This window comes from Balaenoptera borealis (genome assembly GCF_965194805.1).
Source record: "Balaenoptera borealis genome assembly, chromosome: 1".
Lineage (NCBI taxonomy): Eukaryota > Metazoa > Chordata > Mammalia > Artiodactyla > Balaenopteridae > Balaenoptera > Balaenoptera borealis.
Genome location: NC_138860.1, coordinates 122,495,946 through 122,513,253, shown reverse-complemented (window position 1 = coordinate 122,513,253; position 17,308 = coordinate 122,495,946). Strand labels below are relative to the sequence as shown.

At 37.1% G+C, this 17,308-nt stretch overlaps 1 long non-coding RNA gene across 1 annotated transcript; it reads right to left on the bottom strand.

The window, feature by feature from the left end:
* Positions 1–7,520: 7,520 nt before the first annotated feature.
* Positions 7,521–16,820, bottom strand: LOC309616150. Its single transcript, XR_014237300.1, has 2 exons — positions 7,822–16,820; positions 7,521–7,785 (listed from the first exon to the last, which is right to left on the bottom strand). It is a non-coding gene; the product is annotated as an uncharacterized lncRNA (long non-coding RNA).
* Positions 16,821–17,308: the final 488 nt, after the last annotated feature.

Sequence of the window (17,308 nt, the reverse complement as noted above, 5' to 3'; positions counted from 1 at the left end):
CCTTGAATATAAAAAAAACAATGGGTTTGTCCACTGAGGACATGAGATGTTGGAATTGTTATATACAGAAAAAGAAATATAGGATTTGATTTTTAAAGACCAAGGAAAAAGAAACTATAACAATAAATAAAATGTTGAGAATAAAATATATAGCAATTAAAATTATAAAGTAAAATCTATCATAGATAGAGTTTTAAAAGACTGAGTGGGTACACATTAAGAAAAAAACATTGCAAATATATAACTGACCAAGAATTCATACATAAGACAGAACATTTAGCAAAAAATGTCAGTAAGAAATTGAGTAAAGGAAAATAAAAGGGATTAATATGTATCTGAAAAGCTACTCACTGCACAAGAAATAAGAGCAATAAAATTAAAATCATAATAAAGGTAGCAAGTGCGGGTGAGAATGGGGAAATATGCACTTTTTTGTTGTTGCATTTGCTGCTGCTGCAGTTGTAAACTGATGCAGTCATTTTGGGAAACAAGCCAGTGGTAGTTAGATTAGGCATGCATATATATTAAACCTGTTAATTTAACTTCTGTGTATACACCCCAAAGACACTTACACATAGATACACAAACAGACATGACCATGAGTGAACTTCACAAATTATTTTGAGAAGGTAGGGATAGGACTAACACTCTGTGCTTCTGTAGATCTCTCTTTCCTCATCTTCCTTACTGTGTTCCTTCTTTCCCCTCTCCACTGCCCTTATCTCACTTCCTTCCTTGTCCCCTTTTTCTCTCTTCTATTCTCCCTCCCTTTACTTTTAAGTTCTTTGCTTTTCTTTTCTTATATCATACAGAACTAGGTCATCTGTTTCATTATTTGTTTAACTTTCAGCATTAGAGTATTTGTTTTGTCTGTCTCCCTCCCTCAATAGATTGTGAGCTTCTTGAAAACAGATTGCATGACACCATCTTTGTAAGTAAGCATGGCATCTGGTACCTAGTAGGATACCAAAGCACAAGCATACAATGTACAAAAGCAGTTTGTTTTCGTAACATGAAATTGTTTTAAATAATGTGACATATCCACATATTTAACCATGTGATTCAAAATATTAGAAAATAGTAGAAAGCTTTATTTGTGAAAATTGTTTTTTTTTCTTTTCCAAATATATGTTCTTTTGGCTCTAAAGACAGTTAAGGGCAACTAGAAGCTCCCCTTTGCTTCAGACTCTGATTAAATAGTATAAACATGCTAGATTTCATGAAGCATTAATGTTGAATGTTTAAAATATGAAAGCCATATCTGTAAGCTGTTTAAGAACCTTGGCCTCCTTTACTAATATTTTCCTTTCTATTTCAGAAATAGATATTCACTGTAGCCAGGTGATCCACCTACATATAAAGAGAGCTTTTTTTTTTTTTTCACTGACAGTCCAAACAAAGCAATAGTTAAACTTCAGCGTATGCTATTTAAATTGAAATATCTTTCAAATTGACCCCCAATAAATAGAAGGAAAATTATTTTAAAATTTGATATGTGCTTTGATGATATCTAATTTCAAGTGGAAATAAAAATAAAATAGTTCTAAAATCTGTAAGACTAAGTTAAATTAGAAAATGGCACAAAGCCTGTAAAATAAATCGTGGTCCTCATATGGAAGACAATATAAGAAACTGCCTTAAGTTCTGAACTAATAGACTTTTATTTATTTATTTATTTATTTATTTATTTATTTATTTATGGCTGTGTTGGGTCTTCGTTTCTGTGCGAGGGCTTTCTCCAGTTGCGGCGAGCGGAGGCCACTCTTCATCGCGGTGCGCGGGCCTCTCACTGTCGCGGCCTCTCCTGTTGCGGAGCACAGGCTCCAGACGCGCAGGCTCAGTAACTGTGGCTCACGGGCCTAGTTGCGCCGCGGCATGTGGGATCTTCCCAGACCAGGGCTCGAACTCGTGTCCCCTGCATTGGCAGGCAGATTCTCAACCACTGCACCACCAGGGAAGCCCCTAATAGACTTTTAAAATGCACCATTTCCCTACAATGGGTTTCAATTCTCAATCTCATGGAAAAATGTATAAGATTTCATTGTTAACATTTAGTAAATATACACATTTTTCTTCTCTTAATAAAAATAAATTTTAAATCATTTTTAAAAACAAAACTCAATATTTTCTGTCTTTCTAGAAAGTATCATTAGCATGACTATTCCTTCTTTTGTTTTCCCATTTTACATGATACAGGAAACTAGTATAACACATTACATGATCTGTTCAACTATTAGTCTGAGAGAGAGCAAGAGAGAGAGAGAGAGAATAATCTAATCATAAATTTGAGATATAGACCCAGACAGAACTCAATACAAAACTTAGCTCTGCTAATTACTGGATGGGCTTGAACCTAATTTTCCTCATCTGTAACACAGAAAACATAATACCTACTTAGCTCACAATCATATAATATGGCTTGAGAGAAACCATGTAAAATAATTAACACAATGTTTGGCACATAGGTAGCAGTTAATAAATATCATGATCATATTTCCCTGCCTTTCCTACTAGATGAGGAATAAACTAAAGGTATGGGGTGCCACTTTTTGTATTTGTATTCGCATAGCACTAATAATACCATACTTTAGCATATAGTCAGTGTTCAATAAAATTTTGTTGAAGAACTACTTTTAATTGACTCTCTGATAAATATTATCTAGTAGCAAATTTATTTAAAATATTATTCAACATTAAATTATACTCTAAGTGAAAGAAAAAAGATAATATCAGAAACATTGCATTTGGATATCATACATGCTATCATACAATCGTTTACTTTTTTTGAAACTCATGAGAAAGAACATGTCACAGTGGAAAGAACACTGGCGCTCAGAATCACACTCTAGTTGCTGAAGGATCTTGATTTAGTTCTTTCAATTTCTCTGAACCTCAGTTTTCTCTCCTTTGTAATGGTGCATATTCCCCAGGGTATGAGATTGATTGAATGAAGTAATGTATGTAAGTACCTAGTCCAGTACTTGGCCATAGTATTTGCTCAATGCATGTCAGTAAATCTCCCCCCACTCCTACCACCTCCATACCTACCTTGTAATGTAGAAGACAATCCATCTCTACAAAATATAAAATCTGTCTGTAGTAGGGAAACTGGACCTATGTATGATAAGTTAGAAAAAAATGTCTTAATTGCATTGAATGAATCTTTATGAAAGTAATCAGAAAATGAGTGGGTATATGTGAATGCCTCTCATATTTACATTTTCACCCCACAGTGATCCAGATCAGTATATCCAACTGCTTATTTGCCAACTCTATTTGAAAAACTCACTGATATATCAATTATACAAAACCCACACCATAAATCCTCAAAATCTAGTCTTTCCCCAGTGTGTCCTGTCTTAGTAAATAGCAAAACACTCAATCCAAGGGTGCAACTAGTATTTTTAAATCATTATTAACCCCAACTTTTCCAGTTATTCCTTCTACCCCCACCATCTTATAGCACTGTTGATTTTTCTTTCTAAATATCTCTTTAATCTGTCCACTTATCTTCATCTCTATCACCATGACCTTTGTCCAAGCTGTCATCATGTCACACCTGCACAAGTGCAGTAGCCTCTTAACTTTTCTATTACTATCCACTCTGGTTCTTTGAGTGATCTCAAATAAAAACAAACACAAACCATGGTGTGATATATTTGTTTAAAACACTTGAGCTTCAGCCATCGACAGGGTCCACAAGCCCCCACACTGTCTATCAAGGCTCTGCTTAGCTCTCTAGCAACATCTTCCACCATTTACTGGGATCTCCTCCTCATTCTGCTTTTTATTTGCACTCAGTTCTTCAAAATTACCATATAGCTTCTTGCCTCAAGGACTTGACACATGTTATTCCCTTTGCCTGGAAGGCTCTTCTTACTTCTCAGGCATCTACCCTCCACCTGATTAAATCCTACTCAGTCTTTAGAGTTTAGCATAAAACTTACATCCCCAGAAAAGCTTCTTCCTTCCTTCTAGACTAGATCAGTTCTCTGCTCTGTTTTCCCAAGTCCCTCTACTTTTCTTTTTTAGAGCTTATCACAGTTTGCATTTACATATTTGTCCGTTATTTAATTTCTCCCTTCCATTTTAGACCATAAGCTCTTTGAGTTTGTTCAGCTCACTGCCACGCTCTTGTTAGGCTCACTACTGCTGGCAGATCACAGATGCTAAATAGCTACTGAATAAAATAATGGATGAGTGAATAGAAATTAAGCTAAGTCCATCACTACTCCTCATACATGCATTCCCCAACTCCTCCTTCCCACCCCCACAAAACATGGGTAATTTTTGTTTGCTTAATTTTTTTTTTTTTCCAAAGAAAAGAAATGAGAGCAGAACCTTGGAGAACTGAGCATATGGTGGATAATGGAAGCCTTTTGCTTAAGTGAGATCTGTAGATGGTTGTAATAACTACAGCTATCAAGGCAAACAGAGATTAAAGCAAGGAATCTGTTTTGGTCTTTAACACTAGCTTTTCTTTTCTATTTTCTATTGCTACTTTTTTGGTACTAATAATCTGGAATGAGAAATAAGATGGTACTCAAAGCACAGATAGCCTAGACTCTATCCTCTGCTAGAGAAAAAGACAGGAATATGTTTATTATTATCAAGAAATCAAGGAAGCATCTATATGAGCTTTTCTTATGTATGGGGGGAAACTAAAATCAGCCTATAAGGAGCTAGGAAGCCAGTATGCCTGTTCAGAGTTGAAATGGCAGTGATGAAATACGTTCCATCTCAGGAGGTGATTCTGAACTATTAAGACTGGCTTCTTAAAGAACTATTTGACAAGGATTCTGACACCACATCTCAGCTGAAAAGCCAAGAGTGATATGACCAATTAGTGATGTCAGTCAGGCTTTGAATGGGTACTGGTGGAATGCAAGCTAGGTATTTGCATTTACTCTTTAGAGACCAGAAAGTTGATAGGAAGATGGTGTGGTGGAGTGGATTAACATTCCGTTCATTCCCATTATAGGATTAAAAAATACATTTCTTTGGAATAGGAGCTCAATATCTGTTCCCTACCCAGGCCAGACATGAGGTCCATCATTCCTGATTAACAATTTGGAAATTGGTCTAGAACTATAGATATAGAAACGCTAAGTGGTTTCAACCAAGATATTTATGAGAGCTCATGACAGGGCTAGAAGAATTTTTATTCCAGTGCCTTATCTTAATCAATATCGTCTCATTTTAAATTCACAACCTGTGATGTAAAAATACCTGAACATGTTTAATGAGATCAATTAAATATTTAGCTTGACATTGTCAACAGGAAATGGAACATTTGCATGGAAATAAGCACTGCTACCTTTACTGTTCTAAGTAATACACTGCTCTGCAATTCAGTTTTCTGGTCACACTTATGCCACAGTAAATGTCTCTGGAGATAATGTCAAGCCTGACTACCCTTAGGGGAACGTAAAGAGTAAGTTTGCTTAGTTTGCATTGTTTATTTTTTTCTTATTGTGAAATCTAAGCTCAGAGTTCCTTATCAGTGTTTGTTGAAATATACATTAAAGGGTTTACTGAAATTTATCTACTTCCACCATCAGTTGTCAGTGTGACATTAAGTATGTAATGAATGTCTATAAATTCTCTGTGTCAGCCCTGAAAACACACATATATTGTTTATAAACACATTTTGTTCCATCTGCTGTTGTTGTCTTACCTCTGCTTTAAAATACATAAGTTGATTAGAGTTGTGTAGGTGGAGTAATATCCTCAGTGCCAAACAACCTACAAGCGGCAATATATCACCCATGTCTCTGGAGGATCTAACTCACTAATTACTTCTCCAGAAATATACAAGAGGTCACTTGCTTGTACCTTTCATCATTACTTACCCACCAATAAGAGCTTTAAAATGGTTTTAAAGATAGGAGGAGAAAATGAGTAAGACATTTATAAAATCTGGAACCAACCGTGTAAGAGCCCAAATCACAGTTCAGATATATGCAGTAAATGCTACAAGAAGCAACTTGAAAAACAGGATAGGCAGAAAGAAGAAACCAGTAGGGGTTTTTCACCATCCCTTAAAAACATGTAGTGTTAAATTCATTAAAAAAGATACACAGGGGAGACCTTCAAGATGGCGGAGGAGTAAGACATGGAGATCACCTTCCTCCCCACAAATACATCAGAAATACATCTACAAGTGGAACAACTCCTACAGAACACCTACTGAACACTGGCAGAAGACCTCAGACTTCCCAAAAGGCAAGAAACTCCCACGTAACTGGGTAGGGCAAAAGAAAAAAGAAAAAACAGAGACAATAGAATAGGGACAGAATCTGCACTTCTGGGAGGGAGCTGTGAGGAGGAAAAGTTTCCACACACTAGGAAGACACTTCACTGGTGGAGATGGGGGGTGGACGGGGGGGAAGCTTCAGAGCCATGGAGGAGAACGCAGCAACAGGGGTGCAGAGGGCAAAGCGCAGAGATTCCTGCACAGAGGATCGGTGCCAACTAGCACTCACCAGCCCGAGAAGCTTCTCTGTTCACTGGCCGGCTGGGATGGGTGGGGGCTGGGAGCTGAGGCTCAGGCTTTGGAGGTCAGATCCCAGGGATAGGACTGGGGTTGGCTGTGTGAACACAGCCTGAAGGGGGCTACTGTGCCACAGCTAGCCAGGAGGGAGTCCAGTAAGAGTATGGACCTGCCTAAGAGGCAAGAGACCATTGTTTAGGGGTGTGCAAGGAGAGGGGATACAGAGCACCACCTAAACAAGCTCCAGAGAAGCGCACGAGCCATGGCTATTATTACGGACACCAGAGACAGGCATGAAACACTAAGGCTGCTGCTGCAGCCACCAAGAAGCCTGTGTGCATGCACAGGTCACTATCCACACCTCCCCTCCCGGGAGGCTGTGATCCAGGGACCACTTCCCTGGGAGAACACACGGCACACCTCAGGCTATTGCAATGTCATACCTCTGCTGCTGCAGGCTCCCCCCACATTCCATACCCCTCCCTCCCCCGGGACTGAGTGAGCCAGAGCCCCCTAATCAGCTGCTCCTTTAACCCCATCCGGCCTGGGTGGGAACAGACGCCCTCAGGCGACCTACACGCAGAGGTGGGGACAATCCAAAGCTGAACACCAGGAGCTGTGCGAACAAGGAAGAGAAAGGGAAATTTCTCCCAGCAGCCTCAGGAAGAGCAGATTAAACCTCCACAGTCAAATTGATGTACACTTCATCGGTGAAATACCTGAATAGACAACGAATTATCCCAAAATTGAGGGGGTGGACTTTGGGAATAACTTGTAGATTTGGGGTTGGCTTTCTGCATTCAATTTGTTTCTGGTTTTATGTTTATATTAGTTTAGTATTTAGAGTTTATTATCATTGGTAAATTTGTTTATTGATTTGGTTGTTCTCTTCCTATCTTTTTTTTATATATAGATATATATATATTTTTTCCTTTTTCTCTTTTTCTGAGTGTGTGTCTGTATGCTTTTCTTGTGTGATTTTGTCTGTATAGCTTTGTTTTTACCATTTGTCCTGGGTTCTGTCTGGTTTTTTTTGTTTGTTTGTTTTGTGTTTTAATATAGTTTTTAGCACTTGTTATCATTGGTTGATTTGTTTTTTGGTTTGGTTGCTCTCTTCTTTCGTCTTTTAATACTTTTTAATGTTTTTTACTTTTAATAATTTTTAAAAATTAAAAAAATGTGATAAACCATATTAACAAATTGAAGGAGTAAAACCATATGATCATCTCAATTCAGCAAAATTCAACACCCATTTATGATAAAAACCCTCCAGAAAGTAGGCATAGAGGGAACTTACCTCAACATAATAAAGGCCATATATGATAAACCCACAGCCAACATCATTCTCAATGGTGAAAAACTGAAAGCATTTCCTCTAAAACCAGGAAAAAGACAAGGTTGTCCACTCTCACCACTATCACTCTACATAGTTTTGAAAGTTTCAGCCACAGCAATGAGAGAAGAAAAAGAAATAAAAATAATCCTAATCAGAAAAGAAGGTGTCACTGTTTGCAGATGACATGATACTATACAGAGAGAATCCTAAAGGTGCTACCAGAAAACTGCTAGAGCTAATCAATGAATTTGGTAAAGTAGCAGGATACAAAACTAATGCACAGAACTCTCTTCCATTCCTATGCACTAAGGATAAAAATCTGAAAGAGAAATTAAGGAAACACTCCCATTTACCACTGCAACAAAAAGAATAAAATACCTAGGAGTAAACCTATGTAAGGAGACAAAAGACCTGTATGCAGAAGACTATAAGACACTGATTAAAGAAATAAAAGATGATACAAACAGATGGAGAGATAAATCATGTTCTTGGATTGAAAGAATCAACATTGTGAAAATGAATATACTACCCAAAGCAATCTACAATTCAATGCAATCCCTATCAAACTACAAATGACATTTTTCTCAGAACTAGAACAAAAAAATTCACAATTTGTATGGAAACACAAAACACCCTGAATAGCCAAAGCAATCTTGAGAAAGAAAAATGGATCTGGAGGAATCAGGCTCCCAGACTTCAGACTATACTACAAAGCTACACTAATCATGACAGTGTGGTACTGGCACAAAACCAGAAATATATATCAATAGAACAGGATAGAAAGCCCAGAGATAAACCCATACTCATATGGTCACCTTATGTTTGATAAAGTAGGCAAGAATATACAATGGAGAAAAGAGAGCCTCTTCAATAAGTGGTGATGGAAAACTGGACAGCTATATGTAAAAGAATGAAATTAGAGCACTCCCTAATACCATACACAAAAATAAACTCAAAATGGATTAAAGACCTAAATGTAAGGCCAGACACTATAAATCTCTTAGAGGAAAACATAGGCAGAACACTCTATGACATAAATCACAGCAAGATCCTTTTTGACCCACCTCCTAGCAAAATGGAAATAAAAGCAAAAATAAACAAATGGGACCTAATGACACTTAAAAGCTTTCGCACAACAAAGGAAACCATAAATAAGACAAAAAGATAACCCTCAGCATGGGAGAAAATATTTGCAAATGAAGCAACTGACAAAGGATTAATCTCCAAAATTTACAACCAGCTCATGCATCTCATTCAAAAAGACAATCAACCCAATCCAAAAGTGGGCAGAAGACCAAATAGACATTTCTTCAAAGAAGATATATAGATAGCCAACAAACACATGAAAGAATGCTCAACATCACTAATTTTTAGAGAAATGCAAATCAAAACTGCAATGAGGTATCACCTCACACCAGTCAGAATGGCCATCATCAAAAAATCTACAAACAATAAATGCTGGAGAGGGTGTGGAGAAAAGGGAACCCTCTTGCACTGTTGGTGGGAATGTAAATAGCTACAGCCACTATTAGGAACTGTATGGAGGTTCCTTAAAAAACTAAAAATAGAACTACCATATGACCCAGCAATCCCACTACTGGGCATATACCCTGAGAAAACCATAATTCAAAAGGGTCACATACCACAAAGTTCATTGCAGCTCTATTTACAATAGCCAGGACATGGAAGCAACCTAAGTGTTCATCAACAGGTGAATGGATAAAGACATGGCACATATATATGATGGAATATTACTCAGTCATAAAAAGAAATGAAATTGAGTTATTTATAGTGAGGTGGATGGACCTAGAGTCTGTCCTACAGAGTGAAGTAAGTCAGAAAGAGAAAAACAAATACTGTGTGCTTAACACATATATATGGAATCTAAGAAAAAAAAAATGGTCATGAAGAACTTAAGTACAGGATGGGAATAAAGACGCAGACCTACTAGAGAATGGACTTGAGGACACAGGGAGGGGGAAGGGTAAGCTGGGACAAAGTGAGAGAGTGGCGTGTACATGTTTACAGTACCAAATGTAAAACCAATAGTGGGAAGCTGCTGCATAGCACAGGGAGATCAGCTCGGTGCTTTGTGACCACCTAGACGGGTTGGATAGGGAGGGTGGGCGGGAGGCACAAGAGGGAGGAGATATGGGGATATATGTATATGTATAGCTGATTCACTTTGTTATAAAGCAGAAACTAACACACTAAAGCAATTATACTCCAAATAAAGATGTTAACAAAAAAAATGTTTGCAGCCAGTTCCTAGTGCTTGAGCATAAAGTGAAAAAAACAAAACAAACAAAGCAATAAAACTATAATTTGATAGCATTGTTAAGTGTGACAGCATAGATATAATACTTGATAATTGGTAGAAAAGAAAGTGAATTAAAAATCTCCCATTTTAGAGCAAAGTGGAAGAAACATGCTGAATTGAAAATAGCCTGATCTCATGATCACTGTGGAGAAAGTTAATTTTTTGCTCAGTCACTGCAATGATTTAAATATCTTCTTCTCTTGCGTCTTCTATTTATCTCCAATAGTGTGTTGCATGATATATTGTGTATCCTAGCCTGCAGATTGGGTTCCCTAATGCTACTCTTCACTGAAAGAACCAGGGGTCCTTGTAGAAGAGATCATTTCATGATTGGGGCAAGAGTTTTCAAGTTGAACATTTAAGTGTCATAGATAAAAATCATGCCTATTTATTGCTTAAAACCAAAATTTAACCAATTAAATGGTAAAGATCTAGTTGCTCTCTTGAATGATTCATGAATCAGGCCACATCCCATCTAGCAAGTAGAGGTGATCTCCAAAGGGCTACAGAAAGGGAAAGATTTTACAAGGCAAGACAAGGAAGTCATAACCAACCAAACAAACAAACACTCAAACAAACAAAACATTATTTCATGCTTAGATAACCTCCATATGGGGAACAGAAGGGGTCTATGTGACATACAACCTCATCTTCCTTTGTGGAATGGAAAGGATTAACTCATTGGTACTGGCCAGAAAATCCCACACTGACCAGTTAGGATTACATTCCTGTGGAAGGTTATAACTGCAATTAGCTTAGGTATTAAGTCTTGGTTTTAGCACAAGTGACTCCATTTTGAGCCTGCCATTTCTCTTTTTAACACTATCTATCAAGCTGATCAATCGTTTGGTACCCAGTAATGCATGCACACATATGCACACACACACACACACACACACACACACTCAGATGGGGGCGGGTGGTCAAATCATTCAGTAAGTAAAGGAAAGTGAAGAATTTTATTTTTTTTAAATGATAAAATATCTTTCCAACTGGGTGGTTTAAGTTGATGTTAATATCCGCCTGAGATGTGAAAGATATTTTACTTGCTGAATTAATACTCTAAAAATATAAAATTGAGGATACATCTTCAAATATGTTTGAAGTTTGGGCCTAAGTGTGGTTCTGCCAGCTATTGATCTTTACTTCACCCAGTTGAGCAGTGAGCATTCAGGATTGTTTTGGGCCTCTTTTGCACTAGTGACTTGTGCTTGGTGATGGGGCAGGCCTGTTGTTAGAGCTTCCCTACTTACCTCTGGAAAGCTTTAAAGTACCTGGGAAGCTCTACCACTTTCTGGGCACACCCTTTGCTATTTCTACCTTCATAGATTTGTCTCTGTAATTCTCTGCATCCTTTATTAAAAGAGACACTCTGCATCCTCTGTGCAGGCCAGCATCTGTGTCTGTCAATCGGATCTCTGTCGCATTGTGTCATCTACCACTCTGAATCCCCAAATGGACTGGATATTAAAAGATTAAGTTCAGGGGCCCAGATTTAAGGTCACAGGTGATAAATAATGTCACGATAATGTACTTTGCACACTACAATTGGGTACTGAGTTCATTGAGCTGAAATTGTATAAAAACCAAAACAAGCAAATAAAAATGAACTCACCTAAAAATTGATTAATCTTAGTACAAAAGTCACCTGGTCATGAATGTTAATTAATTGTATTGTGTGAAGTGATATAAATCCTTAGAAGCTGAATAAGGAGAGTGTTAATTAGTATGAAACGAAAGACATTTTTCTGAACATATAATATTGAAGAAGGTAAAGACAAAAAGGGCTTGTTGGAAAGGAGTACCATAAAATTAATTGAGAAAGTCAAAGAACAAGACAGTATTTTATGGATATGAATGTTAATCCATTTAAAAACATTTTGTAAACCTGTGTTAACTGAAAAAAATGCACAACATGAGAGTTGTGAGTTAAGTTTTATTTGGGACAAAATGAGGACTATAGCATGGGAGACAGCTTCTCAGATAACTCTGAGAAACTGCCCCAAAGAGGTAGCAGGGGAGGTCAGTATATATGTGATTTTGGTGAAGGAGGATACATGCAACCAAGCACACATTTTGGCAGAAGTTTGCTGCTAGTCACGAGGAGCAGAAGTCTCTGTTAATGATTTCAGTGCTTTTCTAGATATGAGAAGATGCGAGAATTTGGGCTCATAAAATCTTCTCCTGAAAATATCTAACTATCTGAAAGCCCATTCTGCTAGTTTTTCCCAGAGCACAAGAGTGCCTCCTTGATCTCCTCCCTGAACTCCTTCAGCGTGTGTTGAAGGTCAGTGACTGCAGTGGCTAGTGACCTAATCCTTGAAGAGGCAGATGGCAAGTGACAATTTTTTGATGGCACCTGAGACCTAAGAAGAGAGGCAAAGAGAGTTAAAAAACAAAAACAAGAAATTAGCTGTTGAGGAAGGGGATGCGGTTTATTTAGCTGAAAGCAAAATGAATTATTTGCTTGAGTATTCCCCAAAGAAGAGAAAGGTAGTATTCTAGAAACTGCAGTGCACTCTCCTTAGGGGGAAGTGAGGTGTTAAAAGGCTTTACCATCACACTAGAGCAGATAATTAGGCAATTACAACTATTAAATTTGACAGAGCATTAGTTTAAATGCATTACTCACTAGAATTCTGAAAGAAGTAACAAATAGTACAATTTTTAGCGAATACTTTTTATAACTCATTGAGGACAACATCTCACCAGAGGGCTGAAGAGTGCTAATGTATTCATATGTTTGAGAAAAGAGCACACACATACACACACACACACAAACACACGAGTCTGAAAAAAACTCCCCAGGAAAGCCTGAATCTTCAGAAGTCATTTTCCTCTTTCATAAGCAATTATTTCAGTGTGCTTGTAGATATTAACCCACCAATCATCAAGACCTTTCAAAAGTAAGCAGCAAGTATCATTTCAGAAACTCCTACCTTGGTTTATAGGTATTAAAACAGAAACAAAAAAGAAGTCACCTTGAAAGATGGTGGAAAGACCCAGCCTAGGATTTAAGTAATTGACAATTACCAAACATTTGGTAATGCATAATTTAGTAATACCAGAGTCAACTTCAAGCACTGTCCTATCACCTTGCTATAAAATCTTTAAGTGGATTACTGCTGTATTTTTAACAAGCATGAAATACTGCTACACTGAATAATAATTTAATGTAATAATCACATAATGCTTGTCACTTACTTTCCAAATTCCACATGTTTTACAGGTCTCACTAAATCTTGCTAGTATCCATATGAGTTATTGCTGTTTGGAATGAAGAACTTTTAAAGTAATAGTCCTATCCATTGCACCAGAAGTCCCAAACACTTTGTTTCTAAAGATTAGCAGTTACTTGGTGGCATCATTGACAATTGTTTTCATAAACCATTCTCATTGCATGGTCTTGGAGATGGATAGCCTAGGTAAGTGACAGAAAATGATGGTCACAGTGAATCTTAGCATAAAGATTAGACCCCGTAAGAATCTTCACTCTTTCTGATACTGACTGTGTCCTCCGTATGGGTTCTTAGGCTGAATTGAGGGTTCACTGGGATAGGATCCTGGTTTGTTCATCTCTGTGTTCTCTCACAATATCAATGCACTTAGTCTGTGTCAACTCACTGTTGGTTGAAGGAATGTGTGAATATAGGGTCCCTCCAATAAGCTTTTTCTGACACTTTCTACAGAGAAGTTTAGGGTCCCTTTTATGTATTTCCAGATTGGTCTCTATTGAAATATTTACAAACTTCCTTTCAATCTGCTAGTTTTAAGTCTGGTGTTTCCACAGTATGGTAACTGCTAGTTCTGGCCTAGCTACTTTGCTAATAATTATATATTAAGTGCCAAACACATAGGGGATGCTCAGTAAATGTCGGCTGAACGAATACATGTGTTCCCCTCTTACCTCTATTTGCTAGTATATATATATCAGTAAGCAATAACAATAATACACATGTCCATACATTTGAAAATTCTAATATTATTTTAAATATGTAGACATTATATAGTTAGTGGTTAATGGCTGCATCTCAGAGATGATTTTATTTTAACACTACTTCTCAAATCTGCTACCACACTTTTTCCTGTGAGTATCCCTGTGATTTTTGATACCAGCATGAGGTTCACATACTTCACGAGTTCATAAAGAATTCAGAGTGAATTAGTAGAAAGAGCACTGTGGATTTGTATTTAGGAGACCTTATTCTTCGCTAGGGTTTATTTTGAAGAAATACGTTAACCTCTCTGAGCTGAATATTGTCATCTATAAAGTGGTAGGATTAGACAGGGTGATATATAAAATAATCCAAACCTGGGACTTCCCTGGTTGCTCAGTGGTTAAGAATCTGCCTGCCAATGCAGGGAACACGGGTTCAATTCCTGGTCCAGGAAGATCCCACATGCCACAGAGCAGCTAAGCCCATGTGCCACGACTACTGAGCCTGCACTCTAGAGCCAACGAGCCACAGCTGCTGGGCCCACGTGCCACAACTACTGAAGCCTGTGCACCTAGAGCCCGTGCTCCACAACCAAAGAAGCCACCTGCATACGACAATGAAGAGTAGCCCCTGCTTGCTGCAACTAGAGAAAGCCTGCACAGAGCAACAAAGACCCAATGCAGCTAAAAAATATATATATATATATATATATTTTTAGGTCAAAGAATATGGTTTTGTTTTTAGATTATGTAGAAAATAATAAAAATAAGGACTCCACATATCAAAATGTATGGTGTGTGGCCAAAACTATAATCAAATATAAAGTCACAGGCTTAAAATTTTCATTTTGAAAAAGAATGAATTTAAGTAAATGTACTAATGCTGCAACTTTGTAACCATTAGAAAAGTTGAAATGTCAACTCCAAGGAAACCAAGATAAAGGAGATAATGAAAATACAGCATACATTAATGAAAAATGAATATTTATGACATACCATTCAGCAAAATTGATTTTTGGTTTTTGCATATTATCTATGGTTTATGCATAGAATCATTCACATAGTCTTTGTATATTTACTCATATAATCATAAGAAAATAATTTTTGCTGAAACCAATTGTTCTAGAAAATGTCATTAAGATTATTCCATTTCTCACCAATGTATTTGAATAATTCCAAAATTTATTGTTTTGGGAGGGGAGTGTATTTTTACTGTTTTGTTTTTTAATTTATTTTTTTTTCTTATTAGTCATCGATTGTATACACATCAGTGTATACATATCAATCCCAATCTCCCAATTCATCACACCACAACTGCCACCCCCTGCCACTTTCTCCCTTTGGTGTCCATAGGTTTCTTCTCTACTTCTGTGTCTCAATTTCTGCTCTGCAAACCGGTTCATCTGTACCATTTTCTAGGTTCCACATATATGCGTTACTATACGATATTTGTTTTTCTCTTTCTGACTTACTACACTCTGTATGACAGTCTTTAGATACATCCACGTCTCTACAAATGACCCAATTTCGCTCCTTTTTATGGCTAATATTCCATTGTATATATGTACCACTACTTCTTTATCCATTCGTCTGTCAATGGGCATTTAGGTTGCTTCCATGACCTAGCTATTGTAAATAGTGCTGCAATGAACATTGGGGTGCATGTGTCTTTTTGAATCATGGTTTTCTCTGGGTATATGCCCAGTAGTGGGATTGCTGGGTCGTATGGTAGTTCTATTTGTAGTTTTTTAAGGAACCTCCATACTGTTCTCCATAGTGGCTGTATCAATTTAGATTCCCACCAACAGTGCAAGAGGGTTCCATTTTCTCCACACCCACTCCAGCATTTGTTGTTTGTAGATTTTCTGAGGATGCCCATTCTAACTGGTGTGAGGTGATACCTCATTGTAGTTAGATTTGCATTTCTCTGATAATTAGTGATGTTGAGCAGCTTTTCATGTGCTTCTTGGACATCTGTATGTCTTCTTTGGAGAAATGTCTATTTAGGTCTTCTGCCCATTTTTGGATTGGGTTGTTTGTTTTTTTAATATTGAGCTGCATGAGCTGTTTGTATATTTTGGAGATTAATCCTTTGTCTGATGACTCATTGGCAAGTATATCTCCCATTCTGAGAGTTGTCTTTTTGTCTTCTTTATGGTTTCCTTTGCTGTGCAAAAACTTTTAAGTTTCATTAGGTCCCATTTGTTTATTTTTGTTCTTATTTCCATTACTCTAGGAGGTGGATCAAAAAAGATCTTGCTGTGATTTATGTCAAAGAGTGTTCTTCCTATGTTTTCCCCCAAGAGTTTTATAGTGTTCAGTCTTACATTTAGGTCTTTAATCTATTCTGAGTTTATTTTTGTATCTGGTATTAGGGAGTGTTCTAATTTCATTCTTTTACAGGTAGCTGTCCAGTTTTGCCAACACCACTTATTGAAGAGACTGTCTCTTCTCTATTGTATATCCTTGCCTCCTTTGTCATAGATTAGTTGACCATAGTGCATGGGTTTACCTCTGGGCTTTCTATCCTGTTCCATTGATCTATATTTCTGTTTTTGTGCCAGTACCATATTGTCTTGATTACCGTATCTTTGAACTATAGTCTGAAGTCAGGGAGTCTGATTCTTCCAGCTCCGTTTTTTTCCCTCAAGACTGCTTTGGCTATTCTGGGTCTTTTGTGTCTCCATACAAAATTTAAGATTTTTTGTTCTAGTTCTGTAAAAAATTCCATTGGTAATTTGATAGGAATTGCATTGAATCTGTAGATTGCTTTGGGTAGTATAGTCATTTTCACAATATTGATTCTTCCAATCCAAGAACATGGTATATCTCTACATCTGTTTGTATCATCTTTAATTTCTTTCATCAGTGTCTTATAATTTTCGGCATACAGGTCTTTTGTCTCCCTAGGTAGACTTATTCCTACGTATTTTATTCTTTTTGTTGCAGTGGTAAATGGGAGTGTTTCCTTAATTTCTCTTTCAGATTTTTCATCATTACTGTATAGGAATACAGGAGATTTCTGTGCATTAATTTTGTATCCTGCAACTTTACTAAATTCATTGATTAGCTCTAGTAGTTTTCTGGTGGCATTTTTTGGATTCTCTATGTATATGTCATGTATCATGTCATCTGCAAACAGTGACAATTTTACTTCTTCTTTTCCCATTTGTATTGCTTTTATTTCTTTTTCTTCTCTGATTGCCATGGTTAGGACTTCCA